The sequence below is a fragment of the Arachis hypogaea genome, chromosome 13, assembly GCF_003086295.3.
Source record: "Arachis hypogaea cultivar Tifrunner chromosome 13, arahy.Tifrunner.gnm2.J5K5, whole genome shotgun sequence".
Lineage (NCBI taxonomy): Eukaryota > Viridiplantae > Streptophyta > Magnoliopsida > Fabales > Fabaceae > Arachis > Arachis hypogaea.
The window spans coordinates 39,210,986-39,236,129 of NC_092048.1; the positions used below are offsets into that span (position 1 = coordinate 39,210,986).

At 36.8% G+C, this 25,144-nt stretch overlaps 3 non-coding genes across 3 annotated transcripts; 2 read left to right on the forward strand and 1 right to left on the reverse strand.

The window, feature by feature from the left end:
- The first annotated feature begins 411 nt into the window (after nucleotides 1-411).
- LOC112738738 (U1 spliceosomal RNA) lies at nucleotides 412-570 on the forward strand. The gene has a single exon (XR_003169681.2). It is a non-coding gene; the product is annotated as a U1 spliceosomal RNA (small nuclear RNA).
- A 1,190-nt stretch (nucleotides 571-1,760) lies between these two features.
- Nucleotides 1,761-1,921, forward strand: LOC112738622 (U1 spliceosomal RNA). Its single transcript, XR_003169572.1, has one exon. It is a non-coding gene; the product is annotated as a U1 spliceosomal RNA (small nuclear RNA).
- A 9,859-nt stretch (nucleotides 1,922-11,780) lies between these two features.
- LOC112739117 (small nucleolar RNA R71) lies at nucleotides 11,781-11,888 on the reverse strand. Its single transcript, XR_003170057.1, has one exon. It is a non-coding gene; the product is annotated as a small nucleolar RNA R71 (small nucleolar RNA).
- Between the last annotated feature and the right edge of the window lie 13,256 nt (nucleotides 11,889-25,144).

Consider the following 25,144-nt stretch of genomic DNA (forward strand, 5'->3'; position numbering starts at 1 on the left):
ATTTGATCAATGCAAAACTCAACATATTCTAATTCTTTTTTTTCCGGTATAAATATGAACATCTAAAATAATAAATATGGTATCATTTGATAAGTTTTGATAAAAATAGTTCTCTTCATTCTTCAGCTGCTTTTTTATAATTTTGTTTCTCTTGTCTTTCGGCTTCTAAATATGTTTTCATTCTTAGAATGTGAAGTTTCTTTTTTCACATTCTTAGAATGTGAAGTTTCTTTAATTGAAGACTAATAACCAGATATTTATTGGGCTCATTGAACGAAATATTCAAGTCCCACATTAAGAGCAAGAAGCAAGAGGCAATATATTTGGCATTTGAAGTCACACATCGATCGGAGAGGAGTGTGAGAAATCTTTAATACACTATAAAAGACGAGATACTACAGCAATTTAAGGATACTTACCTGGATGGGGTCAATGGAAGATCAACAAAATCCATGGCCTAGGCTAGTGACTTCTATTGCACTTTGGAAGGGTGCTTGCCTAAGGTCTACCCAAGTGGTGGAGCCTACGTCATAATTTGTGATAGTGGGACCTGCGTTCGCGCGGTCCCTATCTAAACGGAGTTTAATTATTTAGTATAGTGAATGATAAAATTGTTTCCAACATTAAATTTGTCAGGTTTTTGTATTTTTTTTATACCCAAGGTTTCAAGGGTTATGTATTCTAATTTAAAAAATTACTGGACTTTTAATTTATTAATACTTGAAGCTAGAGAATTGAAAAAATTATGATAAAATTGAATTTTATTCATGTTAAATTTTCTGAAGAGTACATGAACTATTTTTGTATACAGAACAATATAAATATTGATATTTTAATCATAAAAAAGTTTGAAATATACCTATAGAGTTTATGATTTCACATTCTTAGAATTACACTAAATTATGCTAATTCTGGGATTTGATTGTTTGAAAATTTTTGAATTAATTGTTGAATGGCAATTTTTTTTAATTGGTTCAAAACTCTCGACTCTATTGAGGATAAAATAAGCAATAAGTGCTTACAAAATATCACAAATAATAATTCTCTAATCAGAATCACAAGCAAAATAAAATACTCTCCATACTAAAACTAAGACCTAGACAAAAATTTTTCAAAATGATACCATCTAAATAGCTTAACAAAGAAGATATCCATATATCAAAACGCACAACATTGAAACCATATCAAATAACATCCAAAAAACACACCATGCTCTTCTATCACTATTACTCGGATTTCTTGCACTAGAAGACATGACTTATTTTCTTAGCCACCAATGGTTATGAATTTTCACACTCGCTCATTTATACAATCCACTCTCCTCTACTTCCCAAGATACAACAAAAAAGAAAATAAGATCACTGCAACAGGTTTAGCATCACCAACTTGACTAGAAACAATTCTCTTCCTTTCTCCAGACCTTGATTTTGTTCTGACTTCCTCTGGAGCCTCTCTTGATTATTTCTCCTTCTATATCTCCTGGTTCCTTGTTACTTTTATTCTTATACCCATAATTCACTTTGCTCTTCAATCTTATCAGGTTTTCTCTTGTTCTTTCTTTGTTGTTTTTTTCTTCTTTTGTTACTTTCTTTTCCTTTTTCTTATGTGAGTGGCTGATCCTTTTTTCTTTGAAATTTCTCCTACTCTTTTACTAATGGATCGAAAGAAGGCGTGCTATATTAATGTACCACATTGAAAAAATATGTCTATGAGAATGTTGCGATACAATATAAAATGAAAGGCATGACGACAATTGCAACATACTTACCTGGACGAGGTCGATGGGTGATCAAAAAGGCCCATGGCCTAGGGTAGCGACCTCCATTGCACTTGGGAGGGGTGCTGTCCTAAGGTCTACCCAAGTGGTGGAGCCTACGTCATAATTTGTGACAGCAGAGGCCTGCGTTCGCGCAGTCTCTACTAAACTAGTTAATCAAAATATTTTGTTTTTTCAATTATTGTGTTGCTGGTGGCTTCGAACTCATTTTATTTTTGTTAACTAGTTTGGTTTTAGTTTGAAATTGTGATTTTGAATTTTGAGGATTAAAGTATAACCCCAAAGATCCATGAGTTGTTTGTGTTTGTTTAATTCATTTTAACATAATCATAATTTATGGATCATTTCTACAAACCTATAGATCAAGGATGATAATATCTTGGTTTGCAACTTTACAGATCTATTTAATTATATATTCTTCAATTATCCAATAACTATTTTGTTATTATAATTATTAACTTGATAGAAAAAAAAACTCTGCTTTATAATTTATATCTCCGTTCAATAAGCTTTTATAAGACACTTGGTTATACATGGTTTAAATAATATTTGATATAAAGTCTTTATGTCCATAATAATAACTAGTGTATATCAATTACGAGTTTAGAATTCATTAATTTAAAAATAAATTTAATATTCAGATGTCATTATGTCAATATACAATAAAAATTATTTATTTATAGTCCAACGATATAATTTAATCATAATTATGTAATTTATTTAATATCAAACTAAACAATATAAAATTAATAGATGATAATGTCACTCCTAAATTGATAACGTCTTGTTCGTTCTCTTAATTTTACTTTTTTCCTTCTTCTAAAACCATATACCATTTTTATAGATATTTCCTTCTCAAACTCAAGTTACTTGAGTTTGCAACTTATTAAAAACATGACAAAGTAAAAAAACTATAATAGTATGTAAATAAAATTCTCAAATATTTTGAAACCACTACAAAAAATTGGAGTGTAGATAGAAATGTGAAGAAAAAGTGCAGATAAATTGCAAAAATTTAAAATGTATTAGGATATTACAGATAAAATTATTGAGAGCACACAAAACTGTTAAAACTCAAAATGATAAAATCACTAAAATTCGAGACAGACCGAACTGCAAAAACTCGAGATGTTGGCGTAATTGCATAAACTTAATGTTGTTGGTGCAAAACAAATGCCGAAGAATTGCAGCAGACATAAAAAGAAAACCAAAATTGATGATGAATTTTTAGTTGTGGTTGTCATTGTCTTCTCAAAAAAAAAATTTTAAGATTTTTTATTTTTAAATTATTCCTATTTATTCACACGTACAATAATGGAATGAATACTAAAATGAGGTCATAAATTATAGGAGACATCTTTGGTTCTTCTTTTTTGGAGGGAACAATCTCTCTACATACATCGATGTGGTGTTTCTACTTGATTTGGTTGTAGATAGATGTAGTCTTCTTTGAATTCTTGTATTTTAAATAATGCTGAACAAGAGAATTATTAATGAGTAATGTTACACATTTAAATTTTTTTATGAACTAAGTCCAATTAAATTAAACAATAAAATTTGAAATAATATTAGATCATAATTTATTATGTTAAATCAATTTAGTTAAACTTAATTAATAAAGAAATTTAAATATATAGTATTATTCATTATTAATATTTTTTTTTGGCAATAGTTGAAGGTGTCAAGCCAGCAATGTCAAACTTTTTATATGGTTGCAATCATACATATTTCTTTTACTCTAGATAGTAAAGAGTAGAGAGTACTATTTAAGTTGAATAGGATTATTTAGAAAATATATTAAGTTATCAATAAAATGCAACTGTTTAAAAGAAATAGAATAGCATAGTCAAGTAGTAACAAAAGTCACCCAAAAAAAAAGTAGTAACAAATAACAATGATATATGAGACCATTTTGTGTATCCTAAGAAAAAAGTGATTGCTTTCATACCCCAACATTTGTGATAAAAACTCATACCTTGTATATGTGGACCAATACAATATAGACATGTGGTATTATTGATTTCAGTTAATTAATAATTAAATAATTTTAAAAATTTAAAATTTAATGTATTTTAAAAGTATATTAAATATTATTTGTATACAAATACAAATACATATATACTTTAATCATATATGATTAACTATGGTTAAGTATTTTTGTTTATTAAAATTAATACAAACTTAAAATAAAAAATATCTTCCCTTTTCCATCAGTGTTCTCTTCCCAAACACACTAGTTATTGTCTTTTATTTTAAGTCAGACTCCTGAACATCCAACCCCTCAGATCTGAACCTCTCCCACCATTGCCGTTCACCGCCGCCGTTTACCACTACTCACCGACACCGCCAGATCCCTTCTATCTCTCATGCCTTCGTCTATCTCCATCTCCATCACCGTCTATGCCGTCGTTAGCTTCCGTGACCCCGATTACAGCGCCCCCTGTTTTCGCCTCCAACAGCAGTGTTGCCGCCGTCTCTCACGTCTTGAGCCTCCGTGACCCCTGTGTTCGCCGCCTCTGATCCACCAGCATAGCCGCGTTCTCCATCACCATCTCTGACTTTCACACGTGACCCCTGACATTAGGTTAGGTTTTCATCCTTTAAATTATTCTCTGTTCACCCTCTTTCAAACAATGAATTTCATTTTTTTGTTATATGGGCTTGTTTCGATGCTTGTATGTTCAAACCGTGATGAATTTCATTTTGTTGATTCCTTTATGGATCAAATTTGCTGCCATGAATATAATTTTTTGAGCTGTATATCTACTATATAGATTGATCTTTTAGATTAATTGCTCTATATGTTATGATTGATTCTGGAATCTGAAGTAATCACTTGCCTAATTGAAATTATCTTTTTAGTTGTTGAGCCAGTATAAGTTCACTGTTTAATCCTAAAATTGCTATTTAGATTCTTCTTTAATTATCACTCCAAATTACAGAAGAAAAAATAAATGATTGGTTGTGTGTATACCAATTCCATGAAAAGCATTTGCATTAGTCAAACAGGTTGCTGACTACTTTGCGTTCCTTGAAGTAGTCTTCGTATTTTTCATCCATTCACATTTTAAGATTCTGGTTAACAATGAGAATTAAAACATTATCCACAATAAATTATTGTCAATTTAGTAGATTAAAGTTTCAGAAAGAAAAGAATAAAGAAAAGGAATTATGGTAATTGGCTTGTTGGGATAAAATGGTTTGAGTTCTTGCTGAAGCTTGCATATCGGTATGATCTCGAAATCCCCGAGAACAGCATACATGATATTAACCTGTGAAAAGTAAATTTTCAAATGATAATTTATTATTCAGAATACATTTGTTTTAGCTTTTTTTTTCACATTTTTTGTAAACTTTGTAAGTATTTTAATTAATTATTTTGGCCACTTCATGAAGCTCAGTTAAGTTTTTTTATTTTTGTTTAAAGTTTCAGGGAATTTGACCTATCATGGCAGTCTTAGTTGTGGCTTTTCTATTTATCTAATATATGGAATTATAGGAAATTATAGTCATGAAACTTATGCCTATTTCGTCTGATCTATACCTTGGATTGTGTTTGGTTCTCTAAAATAGCATAATTAGCATTAAAAAAAGATTTGATGTTATTAACTTTTAAAAACTGATTAGTAAACTTTCAAAGTACATGAGATTAACATGTAAAAGTCCTCCTATTTCAAATTATGATTTATTATTTAGAAAACATTTGTTATTTTTTTATGGGATTTTTTGAATATGGGATTTTTGAATCTGACGGATTATAATTGCTTAATTTATTATTTATTTTATTTTGTTAAGTTATTTTTTCTAAAATTTGTTAGTATCTTAATTAAATATTTTTATGATTTATTTTTTCAATAGAATTTCATCATAAACATGAACATTGATGACAATAAGAACTTAGAGGAGTCTATCGAATGTGATGAGCTGTGTTTTGAGTATGATAGTAGTTCTGATAAGGAGGAGGATGAAGATATTATCAACAATGATGATAAATTTAGTGAATCCATGGAGGTGTCGAATTGTAGCTATAAAATTCAAGAAGTTGAGAAGAAGTTGAACGAATTAAGCTATGATGACATATGGGGTATTGAATTTGACACCGTTGATCAATGTTGTGATTTTTATAGAAATTATGCAAGAGTGCACGGTTTTGTTGTGAGGCTTGACGAAAAAGGACAAGATTTCAATGAAAACCTTAATATGCGACAGATGGTTTGTAACAGAGAGGTTACACGTAGAAAAAAGTACTTAGAGATGGAGAACAGAAAAAAGTATCTCAAGCCAATGACACATGTAATGTGTCAAGCAAAGATTAGATTTCTCTATGACTTGATTTTACAAAAGTGGCGGGTCACCAAATTTGAAGAGACTCACAACCATGACCTCATCCCACCTAAGTATATCCAATTTGTTCCGACATATCGAACAATGACTGACGCTGATAAAGCACAGGCTGATAGTTTGTACTTTTATGGTGTTAGAAATTGTCATATAATGGGGTTCACGATGGCACAAAAAGGAGCTCCGAACAGGACGGGTGATAAACCACTATTTTATGGTTTATATTGTGCTTAATTGTATGTTTTTATCAAATATTTACCCACTTATTCATATGATTGGCATGCATTTATATTTCCTTCCTAAAATTATTACATGATTGAATATTTGCTTCCTAAAGACTTTTAATTATGTATTTTAATTCTCCTTTATTCCATTCAATGCCGTGATCTGTGTGTTAAGTGTTTCAGACTTTATAGGGCATGAATGACTTGGAGATTGGAAAGGAAGCATGCAAAAATGGAAGGAACACAAGAAATTAAAGAGATGACCAGCGAGAAGTGACGTGGACGCATGGCTCACGCGACCGCGCGACATAGAGGAAATCGCAGTGACGCGGACGCATGGCTCACGCGACTGCGTCGATTGGAACTGCACAAGTGACGCGGAGGTCTGGACGACGCGCACGCGAGGCAAGGTAAAACGCCGAATGACGCGTCCGCATGAATGACGCGATCGCATGATATGCGCGATCTGCATAATCTGCAGAATTCCCTGGGGGTGATTTTGGGCCCTGTTTTGACCCAGTTTTCGGCCCAGAAAAGCAGACTAGAGCCAGGGAACATGCAGAAATGAGGGAGAACAATTCATTCTACACAGTTTTAGTTTTTAGATCTAGTTTTACTCCTCCTCTAGGTTTTTCTCTCTACACATTCATAGTTCTTAGGATTTCAATTATTATTGTTTTTGCATTGGGATATTGAGAAGAGTTATTGCCTCTGTAAGATCCGGTTAATTAACGGATAATTAACCCATATATGAGAATTTATTCTAGAAAGCCAAAAATGATATTTTTATGGCTTAATATGATAGAGGAAATTGAGACGAGAATTTCGGTACCAATTTTATGGAAATCGGACCAAGATTGGACCGAACGGACCAAACAGGTCCAACCGGACCCAAAGTGGGCCCTTGGCCCAACATAACTAAACCAAAACCCTAGTTTTCAGCACTCTCTCTCCTCACAACACACTCAAACACGCTGAAATGGTGGAGAGGAAGGGAAGAACACTCTCTCAACTTCTATCTCTCACTTGATCTTCAAACCACCATAACTTTTGATCTAGAGCTCCGATTGCCGCTCCGTTTGCGGCCACGCGTTCACCGCGGAGAGCTCTACAAAACCCATACAATTAATCTTGAGGTAAGCCACGTTTTACTGTTCGAAATTCCAGCCCTTGATTTCGAGTTTCATGAGTAAAAATGTTGAGATTTTGGGTTCTTTGATGTTATAGGACCTAACTCTCTTGAAGGAGAAGGTTAATCTTGTCTCTTTGGACCTTGGGTGTGGTAAGATTCTCAACCCTAGTGTAATTTATTGTTCTATGAGGTTTGGGCATTGAGATGTTGTGTATGGGTATGATGATTGTGGCTTAGGTTGTGTATATGTGAATATTGGAGCTTGATTGATGATTTTGGAAAGCTTGGAAGAGGGTTTTGTGTGATAAAATCTGTTCTTGGAGGTGTTGATACCTTGAGAGCTTGTGGACAAGTGGTTTGGAAGTGCTCCGGTTGAGCTTGGGAAATTGGCTAAGGTATGGTTTTGGTTTCCCGTATCTAATATGTAATGTGGTAGGAAATACTTAGGCTAGAGGCCCTAAGATAGGCATTAAATTGATGATGTTGTGGAATGGTTGAGATATATGATGTGATCATATGTGTGATTATGAATATTGATGCCTTGATTGTGTGATATGTGAGAAAATGCATGTTGTGATATATGCTTGATGAATGATTGAGGTTGAATTGATGGGTGGTGCCCTATTGTTGGTGAGTATGATGATTATGTATAATGATGGTTGATTGGAAATTGATATTGTTAGAAATTGGGATGAGAAGGATGTATGACATAATATTGTGTTTATCCTTTGGCCTTTTGATTGAGAAGTGTTAAAATGGTTGGAGGTAGTTTTGAGAATTTTGGTAAAATGTCAATGCGTGAGTTGAGGATGGCTTGTTGTTGAATTTGGTACACTTTGATTGATTTCAAAGAAAAGGGATGAAATTGGCATGTTTTAATTGATTTTGAAAAGAGTTGAAAGTGGCTTGTTTTGAAAATGGCACTTTGTGGTTTTGAATGAAAATATGGTTTTTGGGCATACTTTGACGGGACATAACTTGGACTACGGATCTTTGATTTGTGCCAAATCTGTTTAGAAATGAAATTGGATCCGGGATGTCCATGCCGTTTGAAGAACGGGTGAAAAATGATTTAAAATGAGAGAGTTATGACCGTCGGAAGATTGGGGGTTGAATATGTGAATTCTGCAGCTTTTAACTTAGAAAATTTTTAGCAGAATGACCCCTCGCGCGTAGGCGCACTTGGCGCGTATGCGCTGTTCTTCGAGAAAGCATCATCCACGCGTGCGCGTGGAGTGCGCGTACGCGTGGCCCTGTTTTCATCCCAAAGTTGATTTTTGAGTTTTAAAAGCCAAACTTCATACTTCTAAGCCTCCAATCTCACCACTTATGTCTTAAATCATTATGATATGCCTAGCATGAGGAAAAGGGCTAGTGAATGTGGTAACTTGCGAGTGAAGCAAGGGAAAAATGAATGATCCATCAGGATCAAAGATGATTATGTGAGATGTGGAGGATGGCGGTGGAAGTGCTTGTTATGCCATGGGCCGAATGGCCGTAATTGTTAATGAATTGGCTGGTTATGGATTTAACCATGAGCCGGATGGCTAGATTTTTGCCGTGTTACGGTGGAGCCATGTTTATGGCCAAATATAAATGCATATATGCTGTTGATTGAATTGTGAATGTTTGCACTTCCACCATTAGAGATGAGAGTTTCCCTGGGTAGTAGCAATAGCTAGCCACCATGTGCTCCAGGTTGAGACTCGAAGCTCTGTTAACCCAATGTCGTAAGTGTGGCCGGGCACTGTGAAAGGCCCGGATGAGCTCGCCCCCGTAAATATTCACCAGTGATGGTAATGGATAAATATTCACCAGTGAGGGTGATGGATATGGATCATGATTATGATCAAGTTTATGATGAGTATAACTCGAGTTGGGGATGCACGACAGAGGGACAGTCCAATGGTTAGCTACCAGGACTTGTCGAGTTGGCTCTATAACCGACAGATGATATCATCAGCCACTAGGGACAGGCATGCATCATAAGCATACTACATGAATTGTTTGAGATTGCCTATTTGACTGCATATTACTTGCTAATTGTCTAAATGCCTTATCTGTTCCTATTTGTAAATCTCTTGTCTGATATAACTGTGTTTGCTATATTATACTCCTGCTGGTGGTTGGGAGGTCTGAAGGAATTGGAAAGGGAAGTATTAGTTAGACTGAAGAATCTTTAGTCAGTTGCCACTTATGGTTTAGCTTGTTTATAAGCTTTGATATTATCTGGAGGAAGCTCTAGGATTGCCTTCGGCTTTCCTCTATTATTATGTATTATATATGTGGAAGCTGTTACCGTGCTGGGGACCTCTGGTTCTCACCCATGCGGATTTTGTGGTTTTCAGATGCAGGACGCGAGGCTTCTCGTTGAGGCATGCTGGAGACTTCTGGATTAGCGAAGATCCTTTGTTCTCGGGACTCTGTTTTGGGTTATATATCTTGTTTAGATACTTTTATCTCCATTAAATAATACAAACTGTAATGACTCCTTCTAGAGGGGATTTTTGGAGAATAGGTTTTCTGTATTTGTGTCCCTTTGGGTTTCCTTTGGGGTTTCCTTATTTTATCATATGTATATATTGCTATGCTCGGACCGGTTCTCTTCGCAGCCGGGTTTTGAGTCTTGATATTCTTGTTTTTGACACTCTTTATATATATGATCTCGCGTTAGCTTATCCCGGTTCGTTACGTTATCGATCGGAGTGTTGCCCGTTCGAGTTACGGTTTTTGTTTACCCCCTTTTTCTACAAAGGCTCCTAGTTATAATCAATTATTCATACTACTATACGTACTAAATTTTTGTTTTAGAGGTCGTAATACCTTGCCATCTCTGAATTATGACTTAAGCATAAGACTCTGTATGGTAGGGTGTTACAGCCTCAGCAAGACTTCATCATTCTAGTTCGTTCTCTTTACTTTTCTCTTACTCTTCCATGTCCTTAATTTACTCAATTTCACTATTGGATTATTTTAGAATTTATTAATACAAGAATTATTTTTATTTTTAATCGATCCCTTTGATTATTATTTATCATGTCTTTCTTTAATTCCCTTTTCTATGTTATGAATTCTACATTCACAATGAGCGAGTAGTTCCATAACTTGGATGGGAGTTGATTGAAAGGAAGACCTTAAGTTGGGATGCTTAAAAGAAAAATTGTAATTGGGTTTATTGTTGGATTGCTCTCTAGTCATTGACACAAATCCTTCAAAGTAAGCGGATTGGGACTTGTGAATAGAAATAGCTTTCCAACTTGCTTGACTTTCCCTTACCTAGTAAGGGATAACTAAACAGAATAACCCCCAATTATCAATTAATCTTGAGAGTACTCCAACAAGAATAGGGCTTCCAACTAATCCACTCCCAGCCAAGGCTTTTATTTAAAATTACATAATTTCTCTAATTTAATTTCCTGTTATTCAACTCAAACCAATTTTTTTAAAACATCTGATTAATAAAATAGCACACTTTTCTGTAACTCGTTGGGAGATGACCTGGGACTCATACTCCCAGTATTTTAAGTTAAATTTTGTGACAACCTTCTAAATTGATAGGCGGATTTCTGGTTGGTTGAGAACTATACTTGCAACGCATATCTTATAACAATTCTTAACTCGCCAATTTCCGCCATGTCAATTTTTGGCGCCGTTGCCGGGGAGTTGCAATAGAGTGCTAAAGTTATTAATTGGAATTTATTTATTTGCATTTTATTTTATTTTGCTACTATGAGCTGCATGTTTCTTTTGTTAGATGACGCGTTCACTTCCTGATCCAAGCTTGCCAGTATTTGATCCTGAGATTGAAAGAACTATTTCACGAATAAGGCAAGCTCGGTGTCAGTTAGTCCTCTCTGAGGGCAGATCTGAAACGTCATTTGAGGAAGAAACCAGCTTCCATTCTACTGATTCGGTTGATTTACGTGCAGGTGACATGGCAGCACCTATAAGAGTTACTATCCAGGAGGCTGGAGCCCCTGATTTTTCAATGCAACCGTTTCAAGCGCATCATCCAGCGGTGGCTACAGACTTTGAAATAAAGACCGCACTGCTCAATTTAATGCCCAAGTTTCATGGCTTACCTGCTCAAGAGCCTATCAAGCACCTGAGAGATTTCCAAGCAGCCTGTTCTATTGTCAGGCGTGATGGTACAGATGAAACTTCAATCTTGTTAAAAGCCTTCCCATTCTCTCTTGAGGGAAAGGCAAGAGAGTAGTACTACACTCAACCCGCAGTAACTGTATTTGACTGGGATACACTTAGAAGAGAATTTTTGGAAAAGTTCTTTCCAGCAGAAGTTACTGATAAACTGAGAAAAGACATTTCCATGATTGTTCAGGATGAATCCGAGACTCTCTATGAATACTGGGAGCGCTTCAATAATCTTCTGGAAGCATGCCCCCACCATATGATTGACAAGATAGTGTTGCTTGGTTACGTCACACAGGGCATGAGGCCCCAAGATAAGACCACATTGGAAAGTGCAAGCAATGGGTCTATGAAAAAGTACAAGACCACTGATGAGGCATGGCAATTGATCAGCGACTTAGCTGAATCTACTCGGAATCACAGGTAGAAACAAGGCCATTCAAAAGCTGTTGCAGAAATATCCTCTGGCAAAGAGACTGCTGCTCTAACTCAGAGTATCTGTGAAATGACCAACTTACTGAAGCAGATGCAATTGAATCAACAACAAGCTCAGCAAGCTCAACCTTCTCCACCACAGCAAAGCCAACAGTTAGTCCCACAGAGAGTTTGCAGAGTCTGTGCTGATTATAGCCATTATACTGATGAATGTCCGCAGCTCCAGCAGAAAGACAACACCGTGGCAGCCACTCATAACTTCTATGACCGCCCCAACCAAGGGTACAATCAAGGTGACAGTTACAGCCATGGATGGCAGGACAATTCTAACCAGAATTGGAGGGACAACAATAACAGAGGAGGCAGAGACAATCAGGGAAATCAGAGGTGGAATAATAACAACAACAGGCAGCAGAACCAGAACCAACCTTACAGAGCACCTCACCTGAGGCAATCCCAAGGACCACAGAATACCCAACAGCAGACCTCTCGAATTACTTATCCTTTTTCATCTGCTAATGATGAGTTACTACAATCTATTGATCGGAGACAACAGGCCATGGAAAATAACCTTTATGCTACACTAAATGGTCTGAACTCTACCTTGCAAGCTCTTGTCTCACAGATTGGATCAATGAATAACTCCAATAACCAGCCTTTGAGCTCCAGTGGAATCCCCTCTCAACCATTACCCAATCCAAAGGGTGGCATCAATGTCATCACCCTAAGGTCCAGAACCATACTGCAAGAGTGGAATCAGGAGGAGCCAAGCCCACCAGAACACGCCTCAGCTGAAGAGGTAGTGGAAATAGAAGATGTTGAAGAGGAGGAGGACATACAGGACATGGCTGAAAAAGAAGAAGCTCAATCACAGGAAGAAGAACCAAAGGGTGCAGGCACTGCAGAAAACGCCACTCCTATTCCATTTCCACAACTTGCAAGGAAGCCCAGGAAGCAGCTGGAACCCGATTCCAAAATGGTAGAACTATTCAAAAAGGTTGAGGTAATTGTTCTCCTTTTTGATGTTATTCAACAGGTACCTAAATATGCAAAGTTTATAAAAGATTTATGTATACATAAAGACAAAATTAATGAATTAGAAACTATTCCTTTAGGTAGTTCTATATCTGCTTTAATGGAAGGTTTACCTGAAAAGTGTAGTGACCCAGGTCCATGTATGGTTAATTGTACTATTGGTGGTGTAGTATTTTCTGACTGCATGTGTGATTTAGGAGCATGTGTGAGTATAATGTCTTTGTCTATATATGATATTTTAAGGCTCCCTCCCTTAAAAAGGTCGGCAGCTCGTTTTGTGTTAGCAGATAAAAGCATTACTACAGTGGCTGGAGTTGCTGAAGATGTATTAGTGGGCATTAAGGGGCTCACATTTCCCATTAATTTTTATATCCTGAAGATGCCCCAAAATGACTCAGAGAAGCCATCATCAATCCTACTCGGAAGACCATTCCTGAAGACCTCGAAGTTCAAATTAGATGCTTTTTCAGGAACATACTCTTTTGAAATAGACGGCCGAGTAGTAAGCTTCAATCTGAATGGAATTATGAAGCATCCTCCAGAAGATCATTCTATCCTCTAGTGTGACATCATAGATGAAACCATGGCTGAAGTTCACCAGGAGGAGTTTGAAGAGAAGTACATAGGACAAGGTCCAAGTGTGGGGACATTCTCAGAGGACAATGATAGTACTTTACCATTGTCACCAGCTCCAGACAATCCAGAGCCTGACCATAAGTAGAAGCTAGAATTGAAACCCCTACCTCCACACCTCAAATATGCTTACCTTGAAGACGAGCAGAAGTTTCCAGTTATCATTGCAAGGGAACTCACTTCTCAACAAGAAGAGCAATTACTTAGTGTGCTGAGGAGGCACAAGAAGGCAATTGGTTGGAGTTTGGCAGACATAGTAGGCATCAACCTTCAAGTTTGTGAGCACAGAATATTTCTAGAAGGGGGAGCAAGGCCTGTCCGTCAACCCCAGAGAAGACTGAACCCCACTATCTTAGAGGTTATCAAAAAGAAAGTGACCAGACTACTGGAGGCAGATATCATCTATCCCATCTCAGACAGCGAATGGGTAAGCCCAGTACAAGTGGTACCCAAGAAGTCTGGAGTCACTACAGTGAAGAATGGGCATGGAGAGCTTATGGCAACCAGAGTTCAGAACGCCTGGAGAGTCTGCATTGACTACAGACGCCTCAACCAGGCCACTCGTAAGGATCACTATCCTCTTCCATTCATTGATCAAATGCTGGATCACCTGTCAGATAAATCATATTATTGTTTTTTAGATGGATACACAGGTTATTTCCAGATTCATATAGCTCCTAAAGATCAGGAAAAGACAACTTTTACATGTCCTTTTGGGACTTATGCTTACAAGAGAATGCCCTTTGGCTTGTGCAATGCACCAGCTACTTTCCAAAAGTGCATGATGAGTCTTTTCTCTGATCTTATTGACGACCGTATGGAGGTTTTTATGGATGATTTTAGTGTATACGGTGATTCCTTTAGCCTTTGCTTAGATGGATTATCTAGAGTATTAGATAGATGTGTCAGTACAAACCTTGTATTGAATTTTGAAAAATGTCACTTTATGGTTAAACAAGGGATTGTACTAGGACATGTTGTGTCTAATACTGGCATTTCTGTTGATCCAGCAAAGGTGGATGTTATTTCTAGTTTACCTTACCCCTCTTCTGTGAGAAAAGTCCGTTCTTTCCTTGGCCATGCAGGTTTTTACAGGAGATTCATTAAGGACTTCAGTAAGATAGCACTTCCCTTATCCAGACTACTGCAGAAGGATATTGAATTCGAGTTTAGTGAGGATTGCAAACAAGCGTTCGATAAGCTGAAAACCTCCCTGACTCAAGCTCCAATTGTGAGAGGACCAGACTAGAGCCAACCATTTGAAATAATGTGCGATGCTTCCAACCATGCAGTAGGAGTAGCACTGGCTCAGCGTGAAGGTAAGGACCCCTTTGTTATAGCTTATGCGTCTAAAACTTTAGATGCCGCTCAGTCTAATTACACTACTACTGAGAAAGAGCTTCTTGCTATTGTTTTTGCTCTGGACAAATTCTGAGCCTATTTACTTGGTACGAAAGTAGTAGTGTATTCAGACCATGCAGCTCTAAAGTATTTATTAGTAAAAAGGAATCCAAACCAAGGCTTATACGTTGGATACTGCTACTACAAGAATTTGATTTAGAAATTAAGGATAGGAGTGGTAACCAGAATTTAGTGGCAGACCACTTGAGTCACCTTGAGTACATTAAAGATGACTTCACTCCTATAGATGATAATTTCCCATTTGATAACCTGCAAGCAGTATCCGAGGTAGTCCCTTGGTATGCACCTGTAGCTAATTATCTAGTTAGCTGCACCTTTCCTCCAAACTTTACTAAGCATCAAAGAGACAAGCTGAAAAGCGAGTCTAAATATTATATATGGGATGACCCATATTTATGGAGATGTGACGCTGACCAGGTAATTAGACGGTGTGTGCCTCAATCAGAATTCCAGTCCATCTTAGAGGCCTGTCACTCATCTGAGAGTGGAGGACATTTTGGCCCTCAAAAAACGGCTAGAAAAATCTTAGACTGTGGATTCTGGTGGCCTACTCTTTTTAGAGACGCTGCTGAATTTTGTAGATCTTGTTTCCCATGCCAAAAATTTGGTAATATATCCAAGAAGGATGAGATGCCTCAACAAATTATGCTTTTCTGTGAAAATTTTTTATGTTTGGGGCATTGACTTCATGGGTCCATTTCCAAATTCTAATGGTTATTTTTATATATTGTTAGCTGTGGATTACGTTTCCAAATGGGTGGAAGCAATTCCTACCCGCACTGATGATGCTAACATTGTTGTTTCCTTTGTGAGAAACCACATTATCTGTCGCTTTAGATCACCACGAGCAATCGTGAGCGATCAAGGCACCTATTTTTGTAACAGGAGACTAACAGGATTAATGAAGAAGCATGGGATAATTCATAAGGTTGCAACAGCCTACCATCCTCAGATTAATGGGCAAGCCGAGGTGTCAAACAGAGAGATAAAGCGTATCTTGCAGAAGATAGTCAAACCTCATAGAAGAGACTGGAGCACCAGGCTACAAGATGCACTCTGGGCATACAGAACAGCATACAAGACACCCATTGGGATGAGTTCTTTCCGCTTAGTTTATGGAAAAACCTATCATCTCCCAGTTGAAGTAGAGCACAAAGCCTTTTGGGTAGTAAAAGAGTGCAACATGGGATTTAAAACAGCAGGAGCTGAAAGGAAATTGCAACTGCAAGAATTAGAAAGCCTTCGCCTAGAGGCGTATGAGAACTCAAGGCTATACAAGGAGAAGATGAAAGCTGTACATGATCAGCACATCAAGAGGAAAGAGTTCCAACCTGGGGACTTAGTCCTCCTTTACAAATCTCGACTGAGGCTCATGCCAGGCAAGTTAAGATCAAGATGGGAAGGTCCATACACAGTAGAGAAGGCCGAACCGTACGGAGTTTTTCACCTAAGTCATCCTTCAAGCTCTGAACTTATCAAAGTTGATGGACATCGTTTAAAGGTGTACCATGGCGAGAAGTTAAAGAAAAACAAGGAGCTCAAGATCTTCCTCTTGGAAGATCCACACATAGCCGAAGACTAAGCTAGTGGAGCGTCCAACTTACGGACGTTAAAGCAAAGTGCTAGGTGGGAGACAACCCACCATGGTATGATCGTTCTTTTCTTTATTCTTAGTTTTCTTTTTTAATAACTCTTCTCCTTATTCGTACATTTAGCTTGCATCTGCATTTGCATATTTCTATAAAAAAAAATTTTACGCGACGCGACCGCATCATTGACGCGTCCGCGTCGCAGGTGGCTTAGGGAGAATAATAAACGAACAGAGAGTCACGCAAGAGCGTGACTGGAGGCGTGCCCCTGGCGCAAATCACCCCACGCGATCACGTCACCCACGTGATCGCGTCACCCACGCGTCCGCGTCGGGTGGGAACATTGGCCTCCCACGCGACCGCGTCACCCACGCGGCCGCGTGACCTGAGAATCGACGTGAAAATGGTGCATAGCCGAAAGTTATGCTGGAGTGGTGCTGGACTAGCGCTAGACGCACAGTCCCTTCCACGCGAACGCGTGCCCCACGCGCCCGCGTCATACCCCAATATTGGCCACTCACGCAATCGCATGACCCACGCGATCGCATCACCCAAAATTTGGCAAATTTAAGATTTCGAACAGAGAGTTGTGTGAGCGCGAGGCTGCCTTCGCGCCAGTCGCATAAACTGTGTCACGCGACCGCGTGACCGACGCGACCGCGTGACCGACGCGACCGCATCAATCAATCTAGGCACAGGTCGCGCGAACGCGTCACCCACACGTCCGCGTCGATTGCGCTGCACAGCTTACCCTAATTTGCCAAATATCTTATCTTTTTTTCCCAAATCCCATTTTCTCTTTTCCTTCCTTATTTCTTCCTTTTTCCTTCTTCCTTCTTCCTTCTTTCTCACTTTCTACTTTCTCATCACCATTAACAAGGTTTTTCTTCTTCCTTCCTTACTTTTCCATTATCTTTCTTATTTTTGTGTTTTCTTCTTTTCTTTTCTTTTTACTTTCATTATCCATATTTCTTTTTCTTTTCTTTTAATTGGTATTAGAAATTTAATTGAGTCATTATTTCTCATTATATGCTTGTGGATTGTTGCAAAAAAATTGTTTGGCAATTATATATTACTTTTTAAAGGGTTGCTTGCATGTTCAAATTATTATTTTCGTTACTTTATTTACCATGCATGCTATGTGTTTGTGAAAACGCCCATATGGCATTATGCATCTTTCTACGTTATTCTATTCTACTATCCAATGATTGCTTTTCACAAATTTCCTTTACTATTGTATTAATTGAATTTAATTGTCAATACAAACGTGATGGCTAGTTTGTTATGAGTGATAACACATTCGATTAATTAAATGCTTGATCTATGGTACTCATGCCTTTGCCTGCATGCCAATAAACACCTTGCATTTAATTGCCCTCAAATGCACTTGCCATATTTCCATTGGTGAACTTTTCACATGTAGTCATGACCATGTGTTAACGACATCTTCTTTACCATGCATTGTTTATCACTTATACCATCCCCTTCCTTACTCTATCTCTTTGAATTTAAGTTACTTTTTCTTCCCCTTTTCAGGATGGCCACCAAGAAAGGAAAAGAGAAAGCTACTCCCAAACCACCAGCAAGAAGAGGAACAAAAAGAGCCTTAGTGGCAGAGCCTTCTTCAACTGCAGTCAAGCCCTCAACAAAAAGAATTAAGAGGATTATAAAGGTTGATGAAAAAGAGAGAGCCTTCCCAGCAAAGGACACTGCGCGATTTTCCAATCGCTACTGTGAGTAGATGTTCCCTATCCTGGCAGAACGGAGCTACAACAACGAATGCTTTCTTATCCTCCCGCCCAATATTGCTACCTTTGTTGAGCCACAAATTGAACGAAGACAATGGGGTTTCCTCCAGAGACAGCCAAGGCAGGCTAATCTTTCTTGGGTAGTTGAGTTCTACTCTAATTTCCACCTGCCAACCCTGTAGTCTGTCTATGTACGTCAGAAGCAAGTCCCCATTACAGAAGAGGCCATTCAATAAGCTCTAGATCTTTCCCCTGCTCCAGAAGGATTGGACGCCTTTCAAGAAGCCGCACTCAAGCACCAGATGTACCAATTTGATTGGGACGTTGTTCTCAGAGTTATCGCACTACCTGGCAGTAGATAGATCTACGGATACCACTGTTCCCGTCCTAAGGGAATATCGGCTTCAACACTTACCTTGGAGGCTCGCGTATGGGCACAAATCATGTCCCATTACGTCTTTTCGAGTACTCACGAATCCTCCTTCACTGCAGACATGGCCGTTCTACTATGGTGCATCCTTACAGACCAGCCTCTGAACCTACCAAGACACATCCGGAATGCCATGGGATATGTACAAATTGTGGGCAACTTACCTTTCCCCGCCTTGGTCTCAGATCTCGTCTCGGCAGCCGGAGTCTCCTACAGAGCTGGAGACACAAAAGCCATGCTTCCACGGGATGATCAGTACGTCCCTAACGGGAAGTATATTAGACTTCCAGCAGCCACTACTAGCCAGCCTACTGAACCGGCTGAGGACATTCCCCCTTTAACACCACAAGCACCTACAACCAATCAACTACTCCATCAAATACTTGAAAGGTTGGATCGGCAGGAACACAAAGCAAAGCTAAGAGAGCGCCGTAATGAGCACCGATTCAAACACCTCAAGGAGCTACTAAAGGGAAACTACAGAGACTCAGATACCCCGGACTCCACTTCCTTTACCAGCACAGGGAGCCATGATGGTCCTGACTATGGAGATACTGCTACCAGCCCATCTTTGTTCCTGACAGATGGCACCGAGGACGGTGCAAAGCCTTAAGTGTGGGGAGGTCGATCAGTACATGACTTCCGGAGGTAATTTCTCTTCCCTAACACCAATAAATTAGGATATTTAGTTAGGTTTTCTTTTGTAGAATAGGATAAATTGCATAGTAATAGGTTAGTTGCATGCATGTTCTACTTGATTGAAAAGACAATAAGTTTTCCTCTAAGACCCTATTTTTGGAACAAAATTTCACTAACTTTAATTAAAAATTTTATGTTAAATTTGCTTGAAGTTGTATTTGGAACATGATTTTTAAGCTAAAGAACACACAACCTGTGAGATTTGAGCCTTTATGCATGGTTACATTATTTAACCATAATTATTTTATTCTTGTGTGTTTACTTCTCTATGATTGTAATCTATATTTGGTTTCATCCTATACGTCCAATGTTTAATATATTTATATGTTTGCATATGATTGAGGCCATTATTTGTTTAAACTCACTTATCCAAATTAAGCCTACCCTCTCAATTACCTTTGTTAACCACTTTGAGCCTTTAAATCCCATTTGTTCTGTATTTTACCACATTACTAGCCTTAAGCGAAAAAATAATTTTATACCCCAATTGAATCTTTGGTTAGCTTAAGATAGAATTGTGTGTGTTAATTAAGTATGGAAAATTGTGGGAACACAAGATAATAAGGGAATGTGTCATGATAATACAATGGGAATTTGGGTACCTACTCATGTGAAACTATAAGAATTAAAAATCTATGTGCATTGATTAGCTATGTTTATTTTTATGTTTATGTTGAAAAAAAAATCCAAAAATATCCGATAAATAAATAAGGGGATAAAATTATCCCAATGCTAAGTTGAGAATTCAAAGATCAATGCATGTATGATAAAATTAAAATAAAAAGTTGATACATGAGTATGGAATGTGAAAGAGAAATTTTGGGTAGCTAGGTGTGAATTTTAAGTTATATAGAATATATATATGTTGGGTTGAAGCTTGGGTTAATTAAAGATTCAATTTATAAGCTTACTTAACCATATATGTATCCTTACCCTTACCTTGGCCCCATTACAACCTTGAAAAGACCTCATGATGTTTGCATTAATATATTAAATGTTGTTGATTGGTTAGGAGAAGAACAAAAATTAGAAAACATGATTAGAGAAGGATCGAGTGATTGCCCTATACACTAGATAGATTAGAGTGTACATACATCATCAGTGAGGGTTCAATGCTTAAATTTCTATGTTCCCTGCTTTAATGAGCTGTCTTCTTGCATTTTTATCTGTTCTTACTGTATAAGAATTGAATTAGTGGAGTTTGAATTATGATTGTCTTGAAGAGCCTATTTACTTTGATCAAGTAGACAAGAATCATATAGTTGCATACATATATATATGTTGCATTGCATTACATGAGTTCTACATGTTCCTACTCATTTATTTTATCTCCTTCAACTAAGCATGAGGACATGCTAATGTTTAAGTGTGGGGAGGTTGATAAACCACTATTTTATGGTTTATATTGTGCTTAATTGTATGGTTTTATCAAATATTTACCCACTTATTCATATGATTGGCATGCATTTATATTTCCTTCCTAAAATTATTACATGATTGAATATTTGCTTCCTAAAGACTTTTAATTATGTATTTTAATTCTCCTTTATTCCATTCGATATCGTGATCTGTGTGTTAAGTGTTTCAGGCTTTATAGAGCATGAATGACTTGGAGATTGGAAAGGAAGCTTGCAAAAATAGAAGGAACACAAGAAATTGAGGAGATGACCAGCGAGAAGTGACGCAGACGCATGGCTCATGCGACCGCGCGACAGAGGAAATCCCAGTGACGCAGACACATGGCTCACGCGACCGCGCGGATTGGAACTACACAAGTGACGCGGAGGCGTGGACGACGCGCACGCGTGGCAAGGTAAAACGCCGAATGACGCGTCCGCATGAATGACACGATCGCATGACATGCGCGATCTGCATAATCTGCAGAATTCCCTGGGGGCGATTTTGGGCCCTATTTTGACCCAGTTTTCGGTCCAGAAAAGCATACTAGAGCCAGGAAACATGCAGAAACGAGGGAGAACAATTCATTCTACACAGTTTTAGTTTTTAGATCTAGTTTTACTCCTCCTCTAGGTTTTTCTCTCTACACATTCATAGTTCTTAGGATTTCAATTATTATTGTTTTTGCATTGGGATATTGAGAAGAGTTATTGCCTCAGCAAGACTTCGTCATTCTAGTTCGTTCTCTTTACTTGTCTCTTACTCTTCCATGTCCTTAATTTACTCAATTTCACTATCGGATTATTTTAGAATTTATTAATACACAAATTATTTTTATTTTTAATCGATCCCTTTGATTATTATTTATCATGTCTTTCTTTAATTCCCTTTTCTATGTTATGAATTCTACATTCACAATGAGCGAGTAGTTCCATAACTTGGATGGGAGTTGATTAAAAGGAAGACCTTGAGTTAGGATTCTTAAAAGAAAAATTGTAATTGGGTTTATTGTTGGATTGCTCTCTAGTCATTGACACCAATCCTTCCAAGTAAGCGGATTGGGACTTGTGAATAGAAATAGCTTTCCAACTTGCTTGACTTTCCCTTACCTAGTAAGGGATAACTAAATAGAACAACCCCCAATTATCAATTAATCGATTGTAAGGCCCACATCGGTTGGAGAGGGGAACGAAGCATGCCTTATAAGAGTGTGGATACCTCTCCCTAGCATGACGCGTTTTGACGAGTGAGTGTGGGGGGTTTCGGCTAGCATCCCTATCGTCAAAGGCAAAACCGTGAGGCCTTGTGCGCCAAAGCGGACAATATCGTGCTAGCGGGTGGTCTGGGCTGTTACAGATGGTATCAGAGCCAGAACCCGAATCGATGTGCCAGCGAGGGCGCTGGACTCCCTTAGGGGGGGTGGATTGTAAGGCCCACATCGGTTGGAGAGGGGAACGAAGCATGCCTTATAAGGGTGTGGATACCTCTCCCTAGCATGACGCGTTTTGACGAGTGAGTGTGGGGGGCTTCGGCTAGTATCCCTATCGTCAAAGGCAAAACCGTGAGGCCTTGTGCGCCAAAGCGGACAATATCGTGCTAACGGGTGGTCTGGGCTGTTACACTTGATAAAGAATTATATTAGTAAAAAGTGCTACCTTTTGGAATTGATACACAACTTTAATGAAGCGTTGATGCAATATCGGACAAATGAACTCTTATCCAATTTTAAATCATTGTTTACAACTCCTATATTGACCACGCGTCTTCAAGACATTGAGAAAGGATTGATAAAATTTTAAAATATGAGATACAATTTTGTTAAAATTGATTAATTTAAAATATGAAACTCATTTTAATAATAAAATGGTATTTTTGAAAGAATAATAACCTATTTTAAAATAATTTCATGTCTTTAATAGGTCAACAATAAAAAATATGAAGAAATTGATACACAACTCAAGCAAATGGAAGAAACGGTTAATAATATTCAGAAGATATATTCCATCAATCAACCAAATTTTTCTATTGGTTTACCTCAACCCATAATGTCTTTCTTCCACCCTATACCGCCAAATTTTTATGGTCCTTTTCTAGGATTTACTCAAACCTCACCTCCATGTACACCCCATTCAATTCATATGCATATGCCTCCATACCCTCTTCCCTTTACATCCCATATTCCCAGCACACCACTAACCGATGCTATTATGGGAAAACTCAAGTCTCCTGTAGACAAAAGTGCTAAAACAATAGTCAAGAAGACTAATACTAATGCTGGGCGTAAAAAAGAATTACCACGCAAAGGTTCAGTTTTAATTGGGAAAAAACTCTATTCTCCAAAGTCGTCACCAACTTAAATTCCAAAGTCTTTATTGGGTAAGGGTTCTCCAACTGGATATTCCATCAACCATAACACTTTGTCCAACTTAAATTTGCGCTAGAACGATTCTGGAATTGAAGCACCATTTGTAAGTTACAATTTTTTGTTCTTTTTTATAAGTGGATCTTTTGAAGATTTTAAATTTTTTTGCATTCTAAAATTTGTGTTATAAAAATTTCCTAATTTATTTTTATGTATTGGTTCAATTACAGTGGTTTCTGGTTGTATTTAGACCATCTGTGAAATGGAATTAGATGAAACAGACATACAAGTGGCTATATATATGTTTGGATCTAACAAAGAAGATGAAATTAATAGGTAGATATAATATCAATCATATATATAATTTATAATTTTTTTTAGTGTTTTATAATATTATATATAAGATTTTAAATAATTACATTTTTTTATTGCAAAAAAAATCATAACAGACATGTAATTTTAGCAAGAGGTCCCAAGTTTGATGCAAATAGGGATAGTTTTTTCAACTTAATTTCCAAGAAATGAATTGATGAAGATATAAGTATTTTTTTCTTAATTATCACTTTTTTAAAAAAAATAATTATATTAATTTTCATGTTTTGTTGTCTAAAAAAAATGAGTCAATTGAATTTGATTTTTTTGTATTTAGATACTATGTGGGTATGCTCATATGCTAACTAATGAGAAAAGGTCAGATTTGAGGTGTCTAAGACATTAGTATATGCCTACTGTATTTTTTGTAAGTAATTAATTATTAATTACATATAATTAACTTGTTTTATTCTTATATATTATATTACATATCGTTAATGTATATTTTTACTCTTGTTTAAAAACTTGTACTCATGGAAAAAAATCCTCTTTCCAAAATAATAGTACAGTATCAAAAATCTTTTATGGGAAAGGTAGAAACTCTTCGTAATGTAAAAATACTTTAACTTGAACTAAATATAACTTTAATATTCAATATTTACTTTTATTAAAATTTATTTAATTTGATTTTATACTTAGATATTTGTGTCTGTCAATGAGGACAACATCCATTTATATCTTGTTATGTTTGATATGCACGAACGTCAAATAATTTGGTTGGACTCTAAGCCAAACTATGAAAAAATGGAGAGAAAGAATTTTAATATTAGGAAGCTGGTAATTATTTAAATCTATAGCGTTAACATCTATGATTCATATGTAAGCGTTTGTATAGGAGTAATATTTATACTAATTTAACTTAACAAATTAACAGGCTATCTACATTGAAGAGATGCTTCAAGATGACTTATTTTATGATCTTAAAACCACTGTTAGGCCTAAAGTATCCAAAGCATATAGAAACAGGAGAACAAAAAATTAGCTCATAATGATATAATCTTATCTCTATTTTATTTTTCTTAATATTATGTTGTATACTTTTTTATATGTGATTTTTTTTACACTATTAAAACAGTAATAATTGTGAAATTTGGGTAGCAACTTGGATGAAAGATTGTGCTAAAAATGACAATTATTCCTTCAAAGTACGCACACTTTAATATTATTAAATAATTATTAGTTAGTTTTAAATTCATGACTTGTTACTTATTATTTTATATTTCAATTTTAGATTGACGACACAACAAGAATGCGCATTGCTCTTGATTTGGTTATCAAATGATACAATATAAAACAATGAATCATTTTGAAAGTTGCAAAAAAGAACTACAAGAAGATTGAAGAGAAAAATAAGAATTTAATTAAAAAGTAATTTTATTTGAGTTTAAATTTTTTTGG